This window comes from Ictalurus punctatus, chromosome 3 (assembly GCF_001660625.3).
Source record: "Ictalurus punctatus breed USDA103 chromosome 3, Coco_2.0, whole genome shotgun sequence".
Taxonomy (NCBI): domain Eukaryota; kingdom Metazoa; phylum Chordata; class Actinopteri; order Siluriformes; family Ictaluridae; genus Ictalurus; species Ictalurus punctatus.
Window position 1 is genome coordinate 12,280,149 of NC_030418.2, and position 24,583 is coordinate 12,304,731.

Below are 24,583 nucleotides of genomic sequence, written 5' to 3' on the forward strand. Positions count from 1 at the left end.
TGTGTGTGCTGCTGCAGGGTGATCTATGCCACACACATTCATTTGATATTACAGCCTGGATATTCATTCCAACCCGGGCTCGAGTGTCTTGCAGTACCCTCGGGCTTGGGTCTTTTTGAACAGGCCGTACCCCCGGTATGAGTGGGTATTCTCATTCCCATAGTGTTATGCTAAACGCAATGTTTAGTTCCCTTTGAAAGGGAACGTCTGGGTTATGCATGTAACCCTATTTCCTGAGATGGGAACGAGACGAGCTTTGTCATACCAGGGTAGGCCTGTGAATTGCATCTTCGCTTCAGATCATAGAGGCTGACGGCGCGGTTCACAAGTGATATATGTATCACGTGACGCACTTAATTGCCACGTTACCTGATCATGGCAGGCATATAAATAGGCATGATTTTACACAAGCTTCAGATGCCGGTTGCGTGTGAGGGTGCTCACATAGTGTTATGCTAAACGCAACGTCTCGTTCCCTTCTCAGAGAACAGGGTTACATGTGTAACCCAGACATTTTTTTTTATTGTTGTGTGATTTTTTTTTTTTATTGTTTAGTTTTTAGCTGCATGAGCATTGTGAATAACTATAGGTTATTTTGGTCATGAAAAATTAAGATTAATAAATGCAAAACTGTCCAAATTCTCTCTTGCCTACATAATATCTGGCCTGGTCTTCTTTATTTTTATCAATAAGTTTGGTGGGATTTCACGTCAGATGATTAACAAGGTATCCTGAGATGATAACTGACCATGGATCAGTATAAACACTATTGAATCATTTCAGTTTTATAAACCTACATAATAAAACTGACCGGAGAACAGTTCAAATAATTTACTGAACACTGGTTCATTGGTTCGCCTGGAGATCAACACCCCCTAGCGGTGAACCATGGAAATTTCGAACAGTATGATGTAGCACAAGTTTCGAAACAAAAGATTCGTAAAGGTTTCAAAGCTTCATGGACCAGTTTTTTGAAAGCACCCATTAATATTTTTAATCCCTTTACTCTTGCCTTGCCTAATTTATGTTACTTGCTGATGGCCTGACCAATGTCTGTTTCTTGTTCCTCATTTTGCTTTATGTTTTGTATTTATTGCATGCTTTCCTAATAATGCTTCTATGTACCTGTATCGATATAATACAGAATTCATGAAAATGGAAAATATTTACAAATGTAGTGAAAGTTGGATAGGCAAGAAAACTGGACGATTAGTTAAACAAATTGGAGGATCCATTCAGTGAACTAATTATAGCTAAACTACAATGCCAAAGCTGAAGAAAGTATGTAGAGAAGCTTTATAGTTACCCGGTTATCAGTTATAGGTCCTGATCCATAAAGTGACTTCTGTCTAGTAAGCTGCTGCATCAATGGATAATCGCAGTTCAGCAGAGATCCTTCTCATTGTCCAGCTTGCATCAAGTCTGCCTCCGCAGGTTCACAGATGAAGGCTTATAACTCTATGTGGGCTGATGTCATTGAGAATCACAGCGAAGGTCCAGCCTTAGTGTCAGCGCAATCAAGGGGACATAGACGAGGACTTTGTAACTCTCTGTGCAGAATTCTTCAGTGGAGATCTCACTGAACAACCAAAATCCTGAACCTGCCTCCTTGTGAAACTTTCTGGCAAGCATTTTGGCAGCCTAATTTTTAAATCCAACGGAAACTGTACATGGTCAAAGGCAACAAAAGCTTTCTTTTCATTCTTCCAAAAGATCCCCCAGCCGGTATTTTGATTATGGTGGTGGAGAGTGCTGTCTCACATGTCGGTACATAAGGTGTTCTGAGGTGTTCCTAGGTGTTCAGTTGGGTTAAGATATGGTAACTGGGAAGGCCATAGCATATGATTTACATAATTTTCATGCTCATCAAACTATTCAGTTCTCATGTCCTGTGGATGGGGGTGGCGTTATCTTGGAAGAGATCATTCCCATCAGGATAAAAAATTCAGCATAGGGTAAAGGGAATCGAATAAAAGTGAGAACTTTGTATTGCTTTGTAGTCACGCTTCCCTTTAATGACACACAAACGCAGGCACACACACAAACACAAACAGACTTGTCTGAACTCTATCCTCCTGCACTCTTTGGTCATCTTTTATTGATTTTCTCACCACCTATATACAGTATACTCCAAAATTCTGTAAGACTTGTAAGGCATAACGAAGTCTTGCTACTTAACTAGTCTTGTGTGTATTCCTCTTTTATTTATTTATGTTAATTCATGTGTGTAATACATGTGTATTAATGTTTGCCTTCTGTTTTATGTTAGTGCGTAGTTGTATGTTTTATTCTGTCTATTTCGTTTTATTCTGTCTATATAAAACATCTGTAAAATGTCATTGGTTGTGAGGATGGTTGTATATAAAGGAAACAAAATATGACCTTTTTTCAATACTTAATTATAATTCATTTAAAATATCTTGCCTTTGTAAGAGTCCTGTTTATTTTGTATCACACAGGAGAAACTTCTTGTTGCTATGGTGAATACTGGAATGTGACAGTAAAAGCACAAATGTGTTTGCGGGCAGAATTTTAATCACAGCTAGAACTGGAACAGTTAATCAATGACATATTTCTTTATTGATTTGCTTGGCAGCTGTTCAATTACATTACTTGACTTACAGCAAAAACAACTGAAAGATAGAAAAGGGTACACCTGTGCCAAGTTGGTGCGTAACAGAAGTGGTCTGAAGTACAGGAGCACTTTGATGTTTGTAATGCTTTTCATTCATTTATTTGACTTCAGGGAGGAAGACAACATGGAAACACAAAATATAAACTGCCTAGCAAGCTTCAATGACAGGAATCATTTGTCTTCATAAGCATTTTTAATCTGTCACAGAACATAGTAATGCATTCAGAACACACTGGTTATGCTCATAACCGAATACTTTTTAAAAACTGATTCATTTCAAAACACATTGAATTTCATGCATGACCTAATGGTTCAGAATTGAGTTCGAATGCCTTAAGTATTTCTGTAACCCCTGCAACATGCATTAGCTTTATTTTAGTCTTACTATGGCAACAGCAAAAGATTACATCCCAGTGTTTTCTGTGTAATATTTCAGGGTAAGTGTGGAAATTAATTTGCAGCCTTTTTAAACTGAAATGTGCTGTGCCATTCTGCTTTAGAAGAATATATATTATTTACCTTTGAATGAAGGGTACAAAATATTATTTGCTGTGTTTTGCTTTGTCCTAGAGGGCTGTGTGTAAGTATACAAACCTGCAATTGTGCTCAGCATTTGCAGTTGAAATCAAATCTAAATGTCAATAAGCATGAAAGAAAAGAAAGACATTAAAGAACAACATGTTCATGATGTTGTCTAGATTTAATTGTGTGTATTATATATGTTGTTCATTACTTTCTCCACAGTCCTTGCTTCTCCTTATTCACTCCTTATTTTTTTTAGCATTTACCAGGCCATGCCAGACATAAACAGGAACAAAAGCTTAAGGAGACCCATCAGGTGTGGAAAAGCCCAGGATTACTCCTGTTCCACCTTCAGTATTGGCCTCAGCTATCCTGGAGTTAGAAAGCTACTTTTTAACGGGAGAAATATTATATCCCAGGGAAACAGTACATGGTGTCAAGCAAAAAAAAACAAAAACAAAACAAAACAAAACAAAACAAAAAAAAAACTTACTTTTACTCTCAGCTGGTGTTTTGCTGATGGTGGTGGAGAGCACTGTCTCATATGCACTCACATGATTTAGAAAGCCACTTTTTAATTGCAAACAATTCTTGATTTTATCTGAAGGGATGGGAGAGATCTCATAATGACTTTAGTCACGTTGTGTCAACATTTTGCAGAGTTCATTACACCAGTTAACATAAATTGCAGAAGCAAAACACTATAGGCTGGACTGTGTAGCTTGACAGCACAGTACACATGGTGCTGTGCTAATTGATCAATTTTGTAGATGCAAAGAATCACCAGTTTTTTAGGTACACCGGTAGGTTCAGAAGTACACTCCTGGGAAAAATAAAAAATAATGGGAAATTTCCCAAAATGGCAAATTTTGAATGGTCTTAACAACAACTCATTGGTCAGGAAATTAGCAAGAATAAAACAGATAAGTAACTTAGTAGGGGATAATTTTTTCCTTTGCTTTCTTTACATGTGTAAGCCTTGTGGGTAAACTTGAAGATAGCTTTTTACTTTATTATCTTATTTTTATTTTATTATTTATTTATTTTGATTTTGTTTTTAGTTTTATTTTAATATTATACACCCAGAAATGTGTTAGTTTGAATTTTACATCAAACATTTTAATCATGATTTTACCTTTGCATACAGGGACATTATATAAGATAATTTCCCTGTTTCTAGATTTTTCCCACGAACAGTTTACTGCAGCAAAAGTAAATGAGTTTAATTCTTTAGTTTTTTTCTGACCAGTGATTTGTTGGTAAGACCATTAAAAGCTTAATATTTTGCCTTTTTGTGCCCAGGAGAGTAGGTCAGATCAGCATGATTATGGCTGGATATGGATTGGATAGCGGACTACAAGGCAGAAACAATGTTTAAACAGTATCTAAAAAGCACAGTATTTTTCCTAGAGATACACTGATGTATCAGTGATAAAGGCTATTTTTCCCGCTGTCGACAGATAGTTTAGAAACATCCGATGATCAGGGCCGATTATATCCTGTCAATCAAAAGGCGGGAAAACACATCGATTTTTTTCTGTGTGCAAAGATGTCTCTTGTGTGGAATGACGACAAAACTGCAGTTTGTAATCTCTGTAAAAAGGCAGAACTATCAGTATTATCGGTATCGGCCGATATCACTCTGAATAATCAGTTATCGTATCGGCTGAGAAATTTTGTATCGGTGCATCTCTAATTTTTTTTTATATATTTTGTAGTATTATGAGTGTTTTATTATTATTATTATTATTATTATTTTATTTATTTATTTTTAAATCTTGTGTGCTCATGAAATCACACAATACAATGCAGGAAGTTAGTCCAATTGATGTACCCCAGCTGGTACAGGATACCCAAAATGCAGCTAGATGTTTGTAAAAAATATGGAGAGGACAAAATTTTGTACACAGGAATGGACTCATGTTGCTTGCACCAAATTCTGATTCTTATCAGCAGGATACAATATGATCCTGAATTCAAATGTCTAGTTTTGATGCATCTTCTGCCCATTGGAGATAAATTTTTATTTGTTCATTGCTAACAACATTAGCACCTGGCCTGGTCTTTAGCTGTTGTAGGCCATTCAAGGCCATTCAAATGTCTGATAAGTGGAGCATTCTGAGAAGTAAGGGTCATTATAGTAAACTAGCCACTTCTGTGTCATAAGCTCTGATAACACTATGTCAAAAAGTAACCGATTCGAGATAGTGCTCCTAAGACATAACATTGTTTGCATGGATATTTTTCACATCAGGAAGGAATGAATGAGAAAATATATTACAGAAAAAGAAAGGAGGAAGGGAGGGGTGGGGGAAGGACAAAGATCCCAAAGAATCTAATGTGCACCTGAGACATTAGACATGATGCGTATAAGGTCATTGGCTTTGAATTGTTCTCATCATCCATCAATTATCTGAGCCTCAACATGTCCACACACGTTTACATCAAATTAATTGAATTATTACGCTGTTTATCTTTTATGCAATACACTGCTGAACCCTGCAAAAGTGCAGAGGAGTTCATTGTTTCAGTGTTATTTTGTCACTTGCCTCAATATGAGTAATGTTCTCATATAAAATGCTTTCAGATAAAAGGACACTTGAATAAGCACATCTAAGTTGTTTATATGAGCTTGACAAAGTCTTAAATTACCTGTAATGTCTGATGAATGGCTTTATCTTAGTCATCAAGCATCCTGCCATTTATAACCGTATTTCTAATCAGAACCTTTAGTCAATGCACCTTTGTTAATGTTATATCATTTAGTAAGAGGACTCCAGAAACTTGTAGCATTTCCTTTTAAGAACATAAGAATTAAAACTAACAAGTTTGTTGTAGCTGTAGAGCAGATGGTTGTCAACTCCAGTCCTGTATAGCCTCAATCTTTCCCTACTCTCACAAATGATACAGATCATCCTGAATAGGGGGTATTTTAAACTATGTCAAGCAGTGAGTCTTCCTGATTTGGAGAGATACAGTGGTGCTTGAAAGTTTGTGAATCCTTTCTATATATTTTCTATATTTAGAAAAATATTATACTTGGCCATTTATTTATTGAGGAAAATTATCCTCTATTGCATGAGTGGCAAAAAGTATGTGAACGTCTAAGATTAGCAGTTAATTTGAAGGTGAATTTAAAGTCTTCACAACACTTTGTGGAAGTGTATCATGGCACATACTAAGGAGATTTCTCAGGACCTCAGAAAAAGAATTGTTGATACTCATCAGGCTGGAAAAGGTTAAAAAAAAATCTGAAGAGTTTGGATTCCACCAATCCACAGTCAGACAGATTGTGTACAAATGGAGGAAATTCAAGACCATTTCTACCCTTTCCAGGAGTGGGGACCAACAAAGATCACTCCCAGAGCAAGATGTGTAATAGTCCGCGAGGTCCGTGATCTGAATCTCAAGAGAAAGTGGGTCAAGCAGGAAAACAATGATCCTAAGAACTCAAACAGTTCTACCAAAGAATAGTTAAAGAAAAATAAAGTTAATGTTTTGGAATGGCCAAGTCAAAGTCCTGATCTTAATCCAAAAGAAATGTTGTGGAAGGACCCAAAGCAAGCAGTTCATGTGAGGAAACCCACCAACATCCTGAAGCTGTTCTGTACTGAGGAATGGGCTAAAAGTCCTCCAAGCTGATGTGCAGAACTGATCAACAGTTATAAAGTTATCGGAAACGTTTAGTTGCAGTTATTGCTGCACAAGGGGGTCACACCAGATACTGAAAGCAAAAGTTCACATACTTTTGTCACTCATAGATATGTAATATTGGATCAGTTTCCTCAATAAATAAATGATCAATATAATATTTTTGTCTCATTTGTTTAATTGGCTTCTCTTTATCTATGTTTAGGACGTAAAAATCTGATGAAGTTTTTTCTGATGAGCTCATATTTATGCAGAAATATAGAAAATTCCAATGCACCACTGTATGTAGAAGTCATTTTCTGTTTCTTCTGTCACTATATTATATGCTTAGTGGTACTCTCACAACAGAAGGCCAACAGTCCAAATCTACAGTAATTTAAAAATAATGCAAAAGGCATTAAATAGAAAATGTACAGAAACCCAAAGATGAATACAGATAGAAAGACACAGAGTTTAGTGGTCACAAAGGGCAAGTTTCGACTTGGCTTACAGGTATAAACATTATGAAATGCAAGGGTCATGCTATGTTGTCCAGTCTAGGATTGAAGTTATACCAGTATTTCTAATTTCAAAACAATAAATACAGAATTTTACTTTGTGTTTGTAAAATGTCAGAACTGAATGCCCATAGGTCACTATATATATAGTATGTACTAATTATGTCTGATTGCATTGCATACTAATGTGTGATGTTTAAATGGTAAAAAGAATAATAATAATAAAAAAGAAAACTAAGACAAAACTCACCCTGCACTCAACATCTCTGTCGAGATTTTATGCTTTTCCTCAGTGAATAATAATTAGATGAATATATTAGTAGTGTTTCAGTGGACAAAGGTAAAAGCTTTTCACTTTGCATTTGGCGGTTGTATAAGGGGCTTAATTGAGAAGCGTTGTGTGCTGCTTCCGATATGGTTGGCCATGTGTGGTTACACTGCACCTATGAAAAATATGCTAGATATTAGAGGTGCAGTCATAGCCATATGATTTTAGCCACTACAGAACTTTCATTTAGCTAACATGCATCATGAGGGAGAAAGCCTTTGGGTGTGATCTGCGTTTGTAGTGAAATCTAATGAAAAAAGTGAAATGCTGTTCATTGTGGAAGAAATTAATTAATTTGCTTTTTGGAAACTTAAAAATAAATTGTACCATAATTTGAGGAAAGGTTAAGAATAACTAAATTACTACTAAAATATGACTACAACTATTTTGTTGTCAAATGAGTAAATAAATGGAAATCATCTGATACTATGTGAAGTACATACAGTATTTGTAGGTCAGGCAAGTGCATGTTTTTATGATGGATCTGGTGGTGAAAATTTAACACTTTCTGTGCAAAACGACTTTTAATAGCCACAACTGAGTAATTTGTTCCTATTTGTTACAGATAAAGGAGAACAACCTCCACCTGAACGTCAACAAGACAAAGACTTGACAGTAGACGTCAGCATGAAGCAGGAGAGGAGCTACCACACCCTTGGGATCAATGCTACCCCATTAAAAAGAGTGGATAATTTCCAGTACCTTGGTGTCCAAATCACACAAGACCTTTCATGGTCGCGTCACATTAACACCCAGGTGAAGGCCTGTCAGCATTTTTACCACCTTAGACACTTAAGGGACTTTAATCTGCCCTCTACGATTCTAAGGAACATTTAAACTTGCAGCACTGAGAGCATCCTGATGAGAAGCATGTTTGCATAGCACAGCCTGTTTTAGGAACAACACCTAGCAGGATACATAGGCTCTCCAGAGGGTGGTGCGATCAGTTGATTGCCATATCCAAACACAGTTTGCTGGCCTGTCCAACCACAGCAAGCAGTGCTAGACCAAGGCTAGGAAGATAATGATGGACCTCATCCATCCTAACAATGGACTCTTCTCTCTGTTGAGGTCAGGGAAGTGCTTCCACTACCTAAAAGCCAACACAGAGAGAATATCCTTGAGTGTAGCGCTGTTGAAAAATAAAATCACCAATCAATAGCTTGCACCCTACCAAAATAGCAAAATACCAATTACTTTTGTATTGGTGTGAAGCAAGAGCCTCAACTGTTCAGCTGTCTCATGTACAAGTAAAAGTTAATATTACACAGTTTTCATTTTGGGTATTGTTTCAATTCTTCAGCTTGTTCCACCATTACAATTGAACAGCTTACTATACTCAATTCTGCTAATACATCCACCTGCTAATAATCCCCATAGATGGCCTGTAATAAATTCTGTATTGCCCTGCACTGTAAATAAAACCATATTGAACTTGAGGCTTTAAAACAGGGCTCATCTTTAGAGAGTGACACGGATCACACAGTTTACTGTAACTATTATTTCATCAAACCCACCAGACCAGAAACATTTTACCTCTAACAACTTATTTGCAACATTTTTCCTGCAGTAGAAACACAAAGTATTCCAGTTGGCTGTAATTTGGCATGGGAAAGATCTATGTGACTGTGCCTGTTTAATCAGACTGAATGACTGGAGAATACATAAATGAGCAATTAGCATAGTGATGAGGCTGTGTGTTGAACTGGGAGTTGAAGAGAGTGCTAAGCTAGGGATGAATATTTTTATGGGAATTCTTTGTTGTATACCACTGAGTGACGGGGAATGTAGGTGGAAGTTATGGTGCAGAGCTTGACTGACATAACACTAATTGTAATATTAATGGTACTAATTTGAGCAAAGATTTGCTCTTCATAGTGTGAGTCTTAGCAACTGGCAATTACAATTCAGAGGCAGGTAACATTAGACACCCATGTGGCAGGTACATAGTAACATCTAGACTTTGCCCTACTACCAGCAACACTGACATAATTATACTGTAGATTCTAGTTGTCTGTCATCAAGGTGGTAATTATTGAGGCACATAAATGGTAGTATACTAAAAATTCATCTATTGTAGCTACTTTGGAGGCCTAAAATTAAGTAAAAATAAATTTTGGTGAGATGACTAAAATCATAATAAATTTAGGCAACACTGAATAAATACAATTTGTCCCATACTTCACATATAGACAGAACTTTCACATGTAAACTGCCATACATTGTGCAACAATTACATATACTGTAAAAAATGTTAGAATTACATCATACTATTTATCTTTTTTGTCCATATGTGCCAATCCTGGAAAGGTAATCTTTGAATTAAAGACATTTAGTCTATACACACTGATAATTGACATTGCCATTTTGGTTCTATTTGAAAGGAAGCAAGAGAACAACTGTCAAAGAGTCAACTGTCAACATGCATCTAAACAAGAATAAAACACTGAATAAAATAAAAATACAAGAACAAAAAACAAGACCAAAAAAAGCTGAGGGAACATGTTTTCCCATTAGGTAAATTCACACATAACCAAGCAAAAAAAAGAAAAGAAAAGAAAAACAAAATGCACATCCCCCAGCAATAATGCATTATTCAGTTCCCTTGAACCCTTGTCAGTCGTGGACACTATATAAAGTATGTATTACTTAATCGGAATCCCCAGAGTGTCAGTGCTACTGTAAGCAAGTCTGTCAATTGTGAAATCTGTCAGTTGCTCCACACCTTTACATAAAAAAATAACCACTTAGAATAATACTTAAAAGTATTTAAGTTGCATATTTACTTTTCAGTTAATGTGATAATTAAATCTATATTTTGGAACAGTCATCATAACTACTGTATTTTTTGCTGTATATTTGCTTTTTACCTCTCAATTTCACAACATGCAGAACACATATCTAACACATATCTAATTACACACATCTGTGTTACACATATCTAATTACAGCTCTAATTACATACATATCTAACTTGTAACACTACCGTTATACATAAAAATATTTTTAAGTGCTTTAGGGCTTATATATATGATTATTGTTTTACTAAATAGTTATTATCTGTACAATTCATAAAAGATTTCAGTAATGTCATTGTTTAGAGAAATGGCTCAACTACATGGTAAGTCATTGTTTAAAATGACATTAATACCTTCAATTTCTGTCTACTGTAAACGCCAGGATTTTCTATGTCCGATATTTGAAACTGGGCCATTTCTTAGTACTCCCTGTTTTTTGTGATAATCCATAAGTGAATAAGTGGATAACATTTTAGTTAATGTCAATATGATGCCTAAAAAAAAATTCTGTTAGATTCTCCAGATAGGCTATATAACCAAGTAGCACCAGACTTCTAGGCTGCTGAGGTCTATTTTTGTTTAATAACATGAAAGGGGCCTATTGACTCAGTTGTCTGAGTAATTAAAGGTTAGTCAATATTCCAGTTCTACCTGTAAATAGGTGAAGTAGAGCAACTTGTTTGTGTATGTTCTGTGTCAAATCAAATTATTATTTTAATAATAATAATAATAATAATAATAATAATAATTATTATTATTATTATTATTATTATTATTATTATTATTATTATTTTAGTTAGCACGTTCGCCTCACACCGCCAAGGTCGGGGTTCGATTCCCGCAGCTCTGTGTGTGTGGAGTTTGCATGTTCTCCCCATGCTGCGGGGGTTTCCTCCGGGTACTCTGGTTTCCTCCCCAGTCCAAAGACATGCATGGTAGGCTGATTGACATGTCTAAAGTGTCCGTAGTGTGTAAATGTGTGTGTGATTGTGTGCCCTGTGATGGACTGGCACCCTGTCCAGGGTGCACCCTGTCTTGTGCCCGATGCTCCCTGGGATAGGCTCCAGGTTCCCCCGCGACCCTGAAAAGGAGAAAGCGGTTGAAGATGGATGGATTATTATTTTAACATCACTGGAATATATTTTTTTCTTTGAACCTTCCTCACTTCCCACCCATGTACACAAAGCTGTTCATTTGAAGTTAGGATCACTTTTGGGTGATGAGGAAGGCTGTGATGTGCAGTGCCATTTCTTCTCCAAACATGGTGTCTAGTATGACAGTCAAAAAGTTAAATTTTGCTCTCATCTGACCAGACTACACTCTCCCAGTATTTCAGAGGCTTCTACAAATGAGTTGTAGCAAACTTTAAATGAGCTTCGACATACCTTTTCTTTAGTAATGGAGTCTTGTGGGGTGAGTGTGAGCAGTGGAGTGCATTGCCTATTGTTTTCTCTGTGACGATGGTACCTGCTGCCTCCAAGTGTTTCTGGAGCTCTTTCCGAATGGCCCTTGGCCCTTGGCTCCCTGCTCAGAAATCTTGCAAGGAGCTCCTGTGCGTGGCCGGTTGATGACAGAGTGATGTTGCGTCCACTTGTGGCTTGTGGATAATAGTGGTGATTACTGGAGGATTCAGATGTTTTGAAATACGTCTCTATCCGATTCCACCAATATGTTTTGCAACAATAAGGTTGCGAAAGTCTTGGGAGAGCGCTTTGCTTTTACCCATCATGAGATGTTTCTTATGTGACACCTTGGTAATGAAAAACTTTTTATAGACCATCAATTTACTAACCCAGCTGATATTAATTTGCACAGATAGGAGGTATAATTACTTTCTAACTACTTACGGATTTCAGCTGGTTCCTTGCCTTACCTTGCCTTGGGAGAACTGCTTTTTTTAGCGTGTTCAATTCCACTTTATTACACATAACTTTATTTATGGTCTTTAATGTTTTGAATTCTTTATATTTGTGGATTTCTTGAGTTAATACTTGATGTCTGGTGAAAATTTAATGTGAATAACCTCAAAATGTTAATGTGTTCAGTACTTATTTCCCCCACTGTAAAGTGCCCACCAGTAATATTGACACCCTTGGTAAATATGAACAAAGAAGGCTGTGAAAAATGTTCTCTGTTTAACCTTTTGGTCTTTTGTTCAAAAATACTCTGGATCTTATCATGGATCTCAAACAATTGCAAACAAAACACAGGTTTATCAAAGAAAATCTTTGTTAAATATAGGTGCGCAACAATTATTGGGACCCCTATGAATTCATATGAGAAAAATAGTATATTCCCAAAAGTATATTCCCATTGATATTTTACATTTTATTAGACCTGGGTGACTAGGAACAGGAAATTGTTCAACCATGAATTTCTGTTTTTACAGGGGTAATATTAGTGGAGGGCACTGTAGATGATGAACATACCAAATGTTTGTTGTACCACATTAAGGAAGATTTCCTCACAAGTAGATAATAACCACTGTTGCTTGATAGGAGATCCCAATACTCAATACAACCTACATCTCATTAACAGAGTTGCTAAAATGCATAAATGGTTTTTCTCATCCACATAATATACTTGTGCGGATGGCATTGCAAAAACAACAATTTTAAGTGTTAATAAAAATACACAACTAGCGGAACATTTAGCAACTAATTAGGTTAATTGGCAACAGGTCAGTAACATGATTGGGTAGAAAAAAAAGTATTTTAGAGAGGCAGAGTCTCTCAGAAGCAAAGATGGGGTGGAATCTGGATGGAAGCATATGTTGCTCTAAAACCTGTATATACCTTTCATCATTCTCTGCAGGGCTTTGCATTCCTGGATTGAGCAGTTTCTGTACCACGCTGAGATGCACCGAGTTAGTAAACTTTCTATGGCCCCCATATAGAAAGTTTTCAGGCTCACTGGGGAGACCTTGAATTCCTCACCAGTCTCAGATGGTACAACCTTTTTCTGGCTTTGTTCACCTGAGCTTGAATGTGAGTCCAGGTCAGGCCCTCAGAGATGTGTACTCCAAGAGAGTCCGTTAGCCTGGCACCAAGCTACAAGTTTCTCTACCTCATCAAGATAGCCGGCCTAGTCATTATTGGAGATGAGGACCATAACCATGTCAAGGACCCAGTCACACTATAGTTCACAATGGGATGAAGAGCGAGACAGAGGGAAAGAGTGAGAACAGATTACTTGGTCAGCTCACCTGTCCCTGTCCTGCCTTTTCCACTAATTTTGCCACTGTGTTGAGAACCTATATCTCCAGGTCTCTTTCAACAGCTAGAATTCAAGTTTTATTTTAATTATAGAACTACACATATAACATAAATTCACACTTATTATTTATAAACTGTTTCACATGCATAATATGCTATAAGCCATTAGACCTGAATTATGTCAAATGAGCTTGCCCACACAAAGTAATCGAAAGTGATCATTTAATTCAGTCACTGCTTTACATTTCATTATGTACAGATATATCTGACAAGAGGAGGTTCTGGAGGAGATATTATTTAACTCCTTGGCTTGGTTGGATAACAGTCAGCCAAGGAGTAAGAGAAATACTGTACACTGAAAATGAAAAAACTTTCAAAGCTAAGGCTGATAGGATCAGTAAAGAGATACCTCTGTGGTTTATTCCTGGAATTGTTCTTGGTCTCTGTGACTCCAGTGTTGGTGAGCATGACTGCACTTTAATGCTTACTGTGAAAATCGGATGTACTACATGCCTTAGGGTTGGAGTTGTTCCACTATGATCTTAACTGCTAAGCATTAATAATGACTACATTTGTAGGAATTGTGGTTCTTTCTACAGGCTAACAGCAAATTAATTACAATGCACTAGAGCTCTATCTGCAGTTATTACCATTGAGTATGTGCACCTACCTCAGAGGGATGTGTGTTAATAAAATCTCCTCCTCTATATTCAGACTATTTATTGTAATTTGAAATAGTGCTTTTAGTAATAGTTGTCACAAAGCAAGACTCATCCTATTTTGGTCACACCGACTAGGAGAATTAGAGCAAAAACAATATATGTACAGAGTACACATGGGAAAAGAGGAACTCTTTAAGCAGAGTAAAAAAACAACAAAGATTGGTGTTAGAAAAAAAAAATTCTGTCAGGAAACACTAAATATATACAGACTCTTCAATACATACAAGAACATGAAATGTAAGAAGTGACAAACGAATGGTCCTAAAAATAAATAAATATATAAACAAAAGGTTAATATTTTATGCAGGGATTGACAGGTAGGGTAATTTGTAGTCAATTACAAATCATAACTTGGCAGCAGTTTAAAAGAGAGGTGATGACTGTATATGCCGTTGCTGGACAGCCAAGTGCATCATGAGGGTGGATGGCAGATTATTACATGCATTGCTTCTGTTGCTTAAGCATGTCTGGCACAGATAATTAAGCAATCTCAAGTGTCAGGATCTGCTTAATCCATATGTCATTGTACTTGCATCTGATGTTTGGCATGATTATCACTGTTTATAGCCGATCATTAAAACACTGACAGTAAAATGACTATGAAATATCCCTTTCAGTCCCACACATGACTCTAAATATGGCATTGAAATGGAATTTTAATTGCTGCCAGTCATAAGCTGGTTTGGTGACTCTGGCAGGAAAGGTGGACGTAGCTAAATCTGTATTTGCATGATTTTGATTTGTTTGTTTTCTACAATGATTGATGGTAAACCAAAATGACTGGACACTACAAGTATTAAAAAAAAGCATTTTTTTCTTGAAAATGAAATGATGTTTGTAAAATAATACTTAAAATAATACAACAAAAATAATACTTAAGCATAGTAACAATGTACAATTATTCTAGTATTTTTCACCCTCGCTGAGAACTATTTTGGCAATTTTGTTCAGTGACACATCAGACCATGTGTCATGATATCAGTGTTACTGGTATATCTAGCCCAAAAACCATAAAAAATACTGTAAAATATAGTATAAAAAGTGCAAAATCGTTGTTGAGCTCATTTTCCTTAAAACATACCTGACACCGTGAATCAGACTGCAGATAACTTCTAGAACAGTACAGCTTTGAAAGCGCTATGCATTTGAACCTACTGATTTTCCCTGGAGACCCAGAATCCTGTCTCATCTTTTTTTGCTTACTGAAGGTTTGGTCTCAAAGAAGAATGTGTGGTTTATATGTATTGGCTTTTTCGATTAACCACTCTCCAGGGTGAATCTAACCTGCACTCTCTGATTAATTTCACATGAGTCATTGATCTCCCGGTCTTCCCATGGGAGAAGATGAACTGTATAACACTGACAAGCAGAAAGATCCTGGAGAACTGAGCACACTGAGTTAGCTAGTGCACCATTAGGGGTTACTGTATGAGGTTTAATGTAAAGGAGCAGCCCAATTCTTCATGCTGAAAGTGAGGTCTGAACTTCAGTGTTTTCTTCTCTTTCACTTTCACCAAAAGATAATTTCTTGGATGTTTTATTGCCAGTGTATATGTCCATGAACCTCTAGGTATAACTAAAACTACTATACAAATAAAATCAAAAAGCATTTTCTTATGGCTCATTATCCATGATGCAATTTACAAGGTCTTGTGAGATTCACCATAGCAACAAGTGTTCCATGTTTTGCGCCAACCACCTATATATATATATATATATATATATATACATACATATATATATATGTGTGTGTGTGTGTGTGTGCGTGCTTAAATGTGCTAAAAGCAGAATGTTCAGGCGCCCATTTACAAGATCCATTTTTATGTGAATTTCAATACATCACATTTTCTTCAAAGGGATCAATTAAAAATCTGACAAAAACTGCATGCGTTCTCTGAAATAATTTTTTATACATACCTTGCCATTTTTCTGCATTATAATGGCAATCATATGCCACATTATCATAATTTCCAAAAGATCTATTTTGTTTAGAAAAAAAATAAAATAATTATGGGTAGGTTTGAGCTATTTCTCTCTGACTACAGATACTGTCAATTTAGGTTAATGCGTTATTCTGTATGGAGGAGATGTGGTTCTGACTTTATGCGGTTGTCTTCTGCAAGGCATTTTAGTAGTGCTTTAATTTAAGCGATGGTATTGCTTCCAACACACCTAACCCAGCTCATATTATCTCATCCTTGCACGTTTATTTTAGATGTCCTGGGTTTCTTTTTATTGTTGTTCAGTGTAAACTGATTTGACACCATTTTTTTTTGTGATTATGAAGTTATGATTATATATTATGTGAAGGATGTGAAGGATCCATATGTTTGATTGAGCATGGAACTGTAAGATACTCCCAGCAGGTGTTGTTGCACAGTATCCAGCTGCTAATTCTCATCAAGATGATGGCTGTCAGTGTGTTTGGATGATCACAACTGTTGTTCAGTGCCTGATTAGACCTGTAATGAGTTATTTCTGGTGAAGGAGGATTTTATATATGATATGTCAAAAGATTTTGGTTTGTATTGTATTCATCAAATGTTGATGTTGAAATGTATAGCTAATATATGGGAGTGTAGATGTTTATTAACTGGCATTGAGATCCACTGAACATACCCTGTAATACTGAACAGTATGTCATCCAGACCTAACATTTCGTTTAATCCATCCTCCAGCTTTCATGTGTTTTGGGGTCCACTTTTTTTTGGGCACTCTCTGTACTTGGTACAGAGAGTGAGCAGGAGGAGCAGGTGGGGAGTGGGAGTGCGAAGTGGAAAATTACACGAAGGGAAGGAACGAAAGAGTCGTTGGATCAGGCTGTTGGTTTTGGGGTTAATTCTCCCTCTTTTCTCTGGAGCAAGGAGGGGAGTAGAGAGAAATAAAGCAAAAAATGGCCATCCGCCGTTGAATACACCACAAGGTAATTTTTCTTCCAGCATGGCCAATATGTAGCAGCAACCATCTCATCTGTATGTAAGTGAGTAACTATTCCATCACCATTGTATCGATAACTTACTCTGTGTCATGCTCCGCCACCAGCAACCATGTTCAACGTGAGTCCTAGAACTGCAGTGTGTTGAGGCTGACCTTGCTGAGTGTCAGGGCCCAGAACTACTGTCGTTTTTGCTCAGGGGTCTAGGCTAACCACTACAGGATGTCTCGCTTCAGGCAGTCATACTCCAGCTTTTTCTGTACTGGTAGCTACTGGGCTGTGAGTTGTGCTTCTCCAAGCACATGGACTGCAGCCACACCATTGAATCTGTCTCAGTTGTCCCTGATGCAGCTTCAGCAAATTAAAATGCTCCACAGAGGTTTCCTGTTCATCCTGTGGAGGCATCTTTGTGAGACTGACATGGGACTCAGCTGGAGGGTTGAAGCAAGCTTCAGAACATCCTGTCTATCCTTGATGTGCTCTTTTGCCACTGCCTCAAAGTTGGTGTTGTTATGCCCAGCTATAAGGGACAAAAAAAACCCTCAGGAGGCTCAAGGTCAAGTAGTTTCAGCACTACTGTAGTAACTCTGATTGGCTGTGTGGGAAAGAGTGCCCAGGTTCTCCTATCCAGTCTAGATTGTTGTTCTCTCACTGTTGTTCTCTCTAGAGCTCTGCTTGGGTCAATTTAACATGATTCTACACTATTTAACCTAATTTAGCCCCACAGGCTTCAGTTTCTCTCTGAGGAATTAGCAGCCTACTGAGAAAATACACACCACATTATATTTTTCCTTCAATAGCCAGCACTCAACCATACTCTCCCTACTACCAGTCAAATTATTGTTTTCTTGATATTATTTTAAAGCACTTCCTGGATAGAAGTCTATCAGTTGTTTTTTATCTTCTAGGGTCTCCGAGAGCTCATTTGATCTTGACATGATCGCTTGGAAATGAACATTTCTTGTATTGCTAAAGCTGGTACAAATATAATGTTTAAGAGGTGACAAGGCTGATCATGCCTCAGCTTTATATGGTGATGGGTATTTTAAATTGTTGCAAATTGTACATTTCCAGTTATATAACCTTAGTTTATTATGTGTCATGTCAAAAAATATGAAATACAATATATAATATGTTACTATTTAATGTACATAACATAGAGGCGCACCCACTAAGCAACCCTTGTTGAAAACCTAGAGGAACTTGGTCTTTTCTGTGAATTTTGATCTCCATTCTGTGCCACCAAACTTGTTATCTTGCTGAGTCACATGCAGGCTGATGATTGTCCCACATCAAGTGTAAAAAAGCATAGTGTTTTGTTATCAGTGTAAGAATTGAGCACTCATCTGACAAACGATCTCACTTCATGATCTGTGGCAAATGGTGCAATCATGCAGTGAGGAGAAAAGAATGACAAGTGTGACAGATTTTGTTCAAAATGTACAAAATAAAAAGAAATAAATCGTAAAAATCCTCCAAGGTCCAAATTGCAAATCAAGTTTCCATGGCTGCAGTAGTGCAGTAGAGAGTGTGTTGTACATATAATCTTCATGATGACTGTAATATGTAAACACTGGCTGAATGCCATTTTAGTTAGTGGTGAAAAGAGGATACTCATACTCATCATCAACTAAACATAAATGCAATAAGAAAAAGGGACTGTACTTTACAATACAAATACAATTGCATGTTTGTGTGTACATGGAGAACAGGGATAGAAAGGAGAGGGCAGTAGTGAATAAACATGTGAGAAAAAGAGATAAATGGAGAGGGTGACAGGTGCACGTTGCTACTTCCATCTGTCTTTCTCACTACACCTCTAAACCACTCATCTCTGCATTTTGCACTTTCTGTTTCAGTGCTTAAATTGTGCCTCCCTTGTTTGCGTAGATTTGGTGAATAATTTACCATGAGAGAAGAACAAGTAGTGTGTGTGTGTGTATGTGTGTGCAGTCTCAGATCTATCACTGTAAATGTTGCTAAATCTCTGCACGACCATTACCCATTTATATATATTTTTATTCCTTAAAATAAGCCATTGACTATATTATAATTATTTTATTATTGAAATTAACAATGAATGAAAGAGTACTTATGTAGCTGATTGGGTAACTATTACTTCAATCTTATATTATTACCTCAGTGTACATACGGTCTCCATGAATCTCTTGGATAAGGTATGACCTTTTAAATATTCACTCTTTCAAACCCTGTGCATCTCGCTTTGATTGCCTCTCTCTGTAAGAAGTGTGTCAGACTTCTAAGGAGTGACATTTCATTGGCCAACATGCATCTGGCAGAAAAGGGTACACAGTGACCCCAAATCTGTAACACCAGCTGCCCCATAAACCCTCTTAGTGGGGAATATGTTAGTGGGTCTAGATAAAAGAGGAAGAAATGACATTTTACAAAACAATACACCAAGATTGACACTGAATCTGGACACAGCTGCTTTGGTCTGGCTATAATTTACTTGGCCATTTATGGATCAAGCTATTGTGAGGGAAAATGTCATGTCATGATAATATAGATTATGAGAAGAGGAAGGTACTCTCTCACTCTCTCTCACACACACATACACACAATAATCACTCATTGCTTGATGACAAGTCTTGAAACAGGTTTTCCAATTTGTATTGTATGCTCAGAGTGAAAAATAAAAGTCTGCATTTCAGAACACATATGGCAACATCAGGATAGCTTGAAGACAGTCCAACTTATTTTGTGACACTTCTTTTGTGAATTTTGCTGCTACATTTTAAAAACAGAATGTTGCTTTAAATGTCACTGGAATTCAGTAATCAGAGCAAAGTAAGCACCATTCAGGTTACTGCATACTGCATATTCATGCCCATTGAGATTAATTCAATTACAGCACATTTTGACAATAGAAACATGTGCAGTTAGATGGTAGTTTGTGTGTGCTGTTCTGTGTCTATGTTGTTGATATAATTAGAAACTGGAATTACATATTTTATATGCCCATGAACTACAGACAATTATTTTAGATTCTCATTTTCCAAAGCTTCCTTTTGCAAATCAGACCCAAGTAAATTTACTGATTTAGTGTAGACTCCATCCTCTCCCTCATGCATTGCTGTAAATCAAAATCCATAAAGGAGACGGTAAAGTCTATGAGTGGCAAATGCCTGCTTTTTGGACAGCCTTTGAAGCCCAGAGCTCCAGCAACAAGACAAGAAAGAGTGACTTATGTTCCCCAGTGCTTCAAGCTTCAATGAGATCCAATTGTGTTTGTGCCAACATCCCTAGCACTGGTTCATCTTTTCTCTCTGGGGAATCGCCCCACAATGGCCCACATGAAGGCTAATAATGCCTGATTGAGCATATGCCACAGACATGGAACTCGAAACACATAAACACTGTGTATCTTCTATCCACCTGTGACAAACACCTCCAAACTTCTTGAGAAACAAAATTGAGTGACAGGAAGAAATGCCACATTACCTCGTACACATTTGTCCCACACTTAAATGCATTTGCTTTGTCCATGGGCATCTCTTCATGTCTTTTAACTTAGTTAGTCTCCCTGCCAAGCAGTGGATGGTGTAGTTCCCAGGACTGTGAATGCTCAGAGATAAAAAATACCTCTCTGCTTTGGTGCTGATAGAGGGATAAATGGGGAATCAGCCATGTGTGGCCAGGACCCTCTAAATAACCCTATTTTTTATGCAAGCCTATTAGAGCCCCACTCCAGCTTGTTCAGATATGGAGAGGTAGAAAGGTAGGAGAAATGGAGAGCAGTGACCTTCCATTACAGCCATCCTATCCTTTCCATGTGGAGGTCACTCATGTGGCATGGGAAATGAAAAAGGCAAAGATTTGTGGAATTGTATCTTTGTATCCTTTCCTTTTACTTGCACTCTTAATGTGGTTTCTTGTGTCAACATTCAGATGTAGACTGAGCTGTGTAATAAATAACTAATGCATTTACTTACTGACCCATGTTGAATAAGTGTTATCATGCAGTTAGGAATTATCCACAGGACTTATGTGATGATCACTGGTAGCTAAACTAAATGAATATCACTAGAAAAAAAAAAATCCAACTGTAAAGCTCTACCACTGACCTTATACAGTATGTAGGACAGTGGGTGGGAAAGCATGCATGCACTCACTCTTACACACTCACACACAGACACACACACATACACACACACCAAGTTTGGTGTGATGGGATTCTATGGCCCAGATATGTCACTTTGCAGAGCTAAAATGCTGGCCTAATAAGAATATATCTCTCCTGCATGCGTTGTATCTCTTGCTGCCAAAGCCACATTATAAGCAGCATGTATTTTTTCTGGCCAGAGCTTGATAAAGTATATCCACATGATTTCTATAAAATCCTATCACTCGTTAACACTTCAGCATCAAGAAGCCACTAGAGACAATTGGCTATCAATTCAGCGATGTTTGGAGCTGATCTGCAAAGCCTGCATGACACTACAGGGAATGTGAGCATTATGCTTCACAGACTCAAAGCCTAAATGGGTCTAGCCTAAATAAGTTCACCCTTATAAAAGGTTACATATACTGTACATGGAAACACATTTAGATCACAACAAATCACCTTGTTGGACAACTTAATTATCAGTGTTGTTTATGAGAATAGGTATATTGGAAAACAGTAGGTGTTTTTAATTAAATGGCACTGGTGTCTTAAACAACATGCCTTGTTTTTAATCCCTGCTCATCAAAGCTGCAAATCACAAAACAATGTTTTCTACACTGTATGGTCCCCTGATATTATTTCAAGTCTGATTATAATAAATCCTTTCGTTAATGAAGCTTCTCATGGTAATCTTTTTTAAAAGCATGCTTCACATCCTGTCAGAGCTGTGGTGGATGATGGGAGCAACACAAATGTGTGTATGCACATATGGGGTGGGGGAGGCAGGAGGAAGCTGTGAAAGAGGGGCAGAGTCAACAAGGCAAGAAGAAAAGGAGAGGAAAGGATATTAAAACTCTTGGTTTGCTTTTCTTCTTTGGTAAGTTGTCACAGATTTAAAAAAAAATGCCTTACCTTCTGAATGTGTTTGAAGTATTAATAAGAAAAAAATCATTAATTGCTCTCTGGACAAATAAATTAGACACAGTACCTTACTGTTGAATGTTAATAGATTGTACACCTGTACATTTGTAAGCAAAAAAACTGTCATATTGTTGTCATAGTGTAGGATTGTCCGAATTGTCTGCTTGCCTCTTCTGCTTCAGAACCAAGCAGAACAACATTTCAATTCAATTCAATTTAATTTATGTGTAGCGCTTTCAACAATGGACATTGCCTCAAAGCAGCTTTACAGAAACATTTAAACACAGTATACAGATTTTAAGTGTGTGAATTTATCCCTAATGAGCAAGCCGGTGGCAACGGTGGCAAGGAAAAACGCCCTGAGATGATATGAGGAAGAAACCTTGAGAGGAACCAGACTCAGAAGGGAACCCGTCCTCATCTTGGTAACAACAGATAGTGTGAAACTAAAAGAAAGTTCATTATAGTTTTTATATGAAGTCTGTTTGTTGAAATGATCCACTGTTCACTAAAGGAGACTTGAGTGCAAAATAGTATGTGGTAAGTGCAGTCCTAAAGTCCATAGTAGCAACCGCAGTCCCAGCAACTACAGTGATAATGTCCATGTGGAATTGACACTGACACTTCCCACTCCAGGATAACAATTGTAGGCCAAATCTATGAGTGACTTGTTATAAGACATCTTGACTTGTGTCATGTAGTCCCAAAACTACTGAGCTTGTAGAGAGGACGTGTGTCTCTGGGCAGCCCCCAGATAGTATCCTAATTAGACCAGTGCTCAAAATGCAGTTGTCTTTGTTTGACCTCACATTAAGGGGAATCAGGAAATCAGGTTTTTAGGTGAGTCTGCTTCATCGCTAAAGGGTGTCCACACTTCGTTATGAGGAACAGCCACCACAATGTCAAAATTATTACCTGTTTCTTTTTTAATGGGAACTTTTGGTCCACGCAAAGTGATAAATGCCTGTTGTCTTTCCCCTATGTGGCCTTCATCCCACCATTTCACACACACATAAGATGTATGGCAAATGGTTCAAAATTGACCAAACTTGGGGAAAACTAAAAAAAACATACAATGACTGATTCCGTCTCAGTAACCTATTTTCTGAGAAATGAACATACCATACATCTGGATTCCTGGGCAATTTCATGTCTTTTCACTTTATACAGTATATCTGTGAAGCTGCTTTTGTTTTTCAGTAACATTAGTTGGTTTATAGCTAAAAATCTAATCTAAGAGCAAACAGTATCATGCGATTTCTGAGTTCTTTCTCCTCATTCTCTTTTTCATTAGTTGTAGTTTTCTTGTCCTTTTCCTTGTTGTCAGTGGATGGCCCATGTTCCTTTCTTATAAGGGCTGGGAAAGTGACTGTTCCAGGTAGGATGAGGAGGCTTAAGGGCTGATTCTGAAGAGTCCTATGGTGCGTGATGAAATAGATATATGAGAGAGAAAGAGAGAGAGAGGGAGAGAGGGACAGAGAGAGAGAGAGAGAGAGAGAGAGAGAGAGAGAGAGAGAGAGATATTTTAACACATAGTTTCATTTGATCATTCACTTTTAAATAATCACAACCATTATAATAATAGATCCATCCATCCATCTTCAATACCACTTACTCCTTTTCAGGGTCACAGGGAACCTGGAGCCTATCCCAGGGAGCCTGGAGCCTATCCCAGGGAGCATCAGGCACAAGGTGGGGTACACCCTGGACAGGGTGCCAATCCATCACAGGGCACAATCACATACACATTCACACACCCATTCATACACTAAGGACACATTGGACATGCCAATCAGCCTACCATGCATGTCTTTGGACTGGGGGAGGAAACCCCCACAACACGGGGAGAACATGCAAACTCCACACACACAGGGCCACAGTGGGTATAATAATAGATTAAAAAATTAAATCCTCCTCCACCACAACACAGAAAACCTCATTATAACACCACTGTAATGCAAATGTTTCCAAATATTTCATTGCTTTATAATATTTCAAATCTACAGTAATTCTGGATTTAATGAGATTTTTAAACATTAATATAAGATGCTGATCGTGTAGATTATCCATTTCATTTCTTCTTATAACATATATTGCCGTTTTTGCTTGACCAACCATAAAGTTGATCAATTGCCATTTGAATCTTTGCTTACAATTTTATCCTGCCTCTAAAATAAAGGCCTTGAATGAAAACATTTCCCCAAACCCCACAAAAAACTGATCTAGTAAT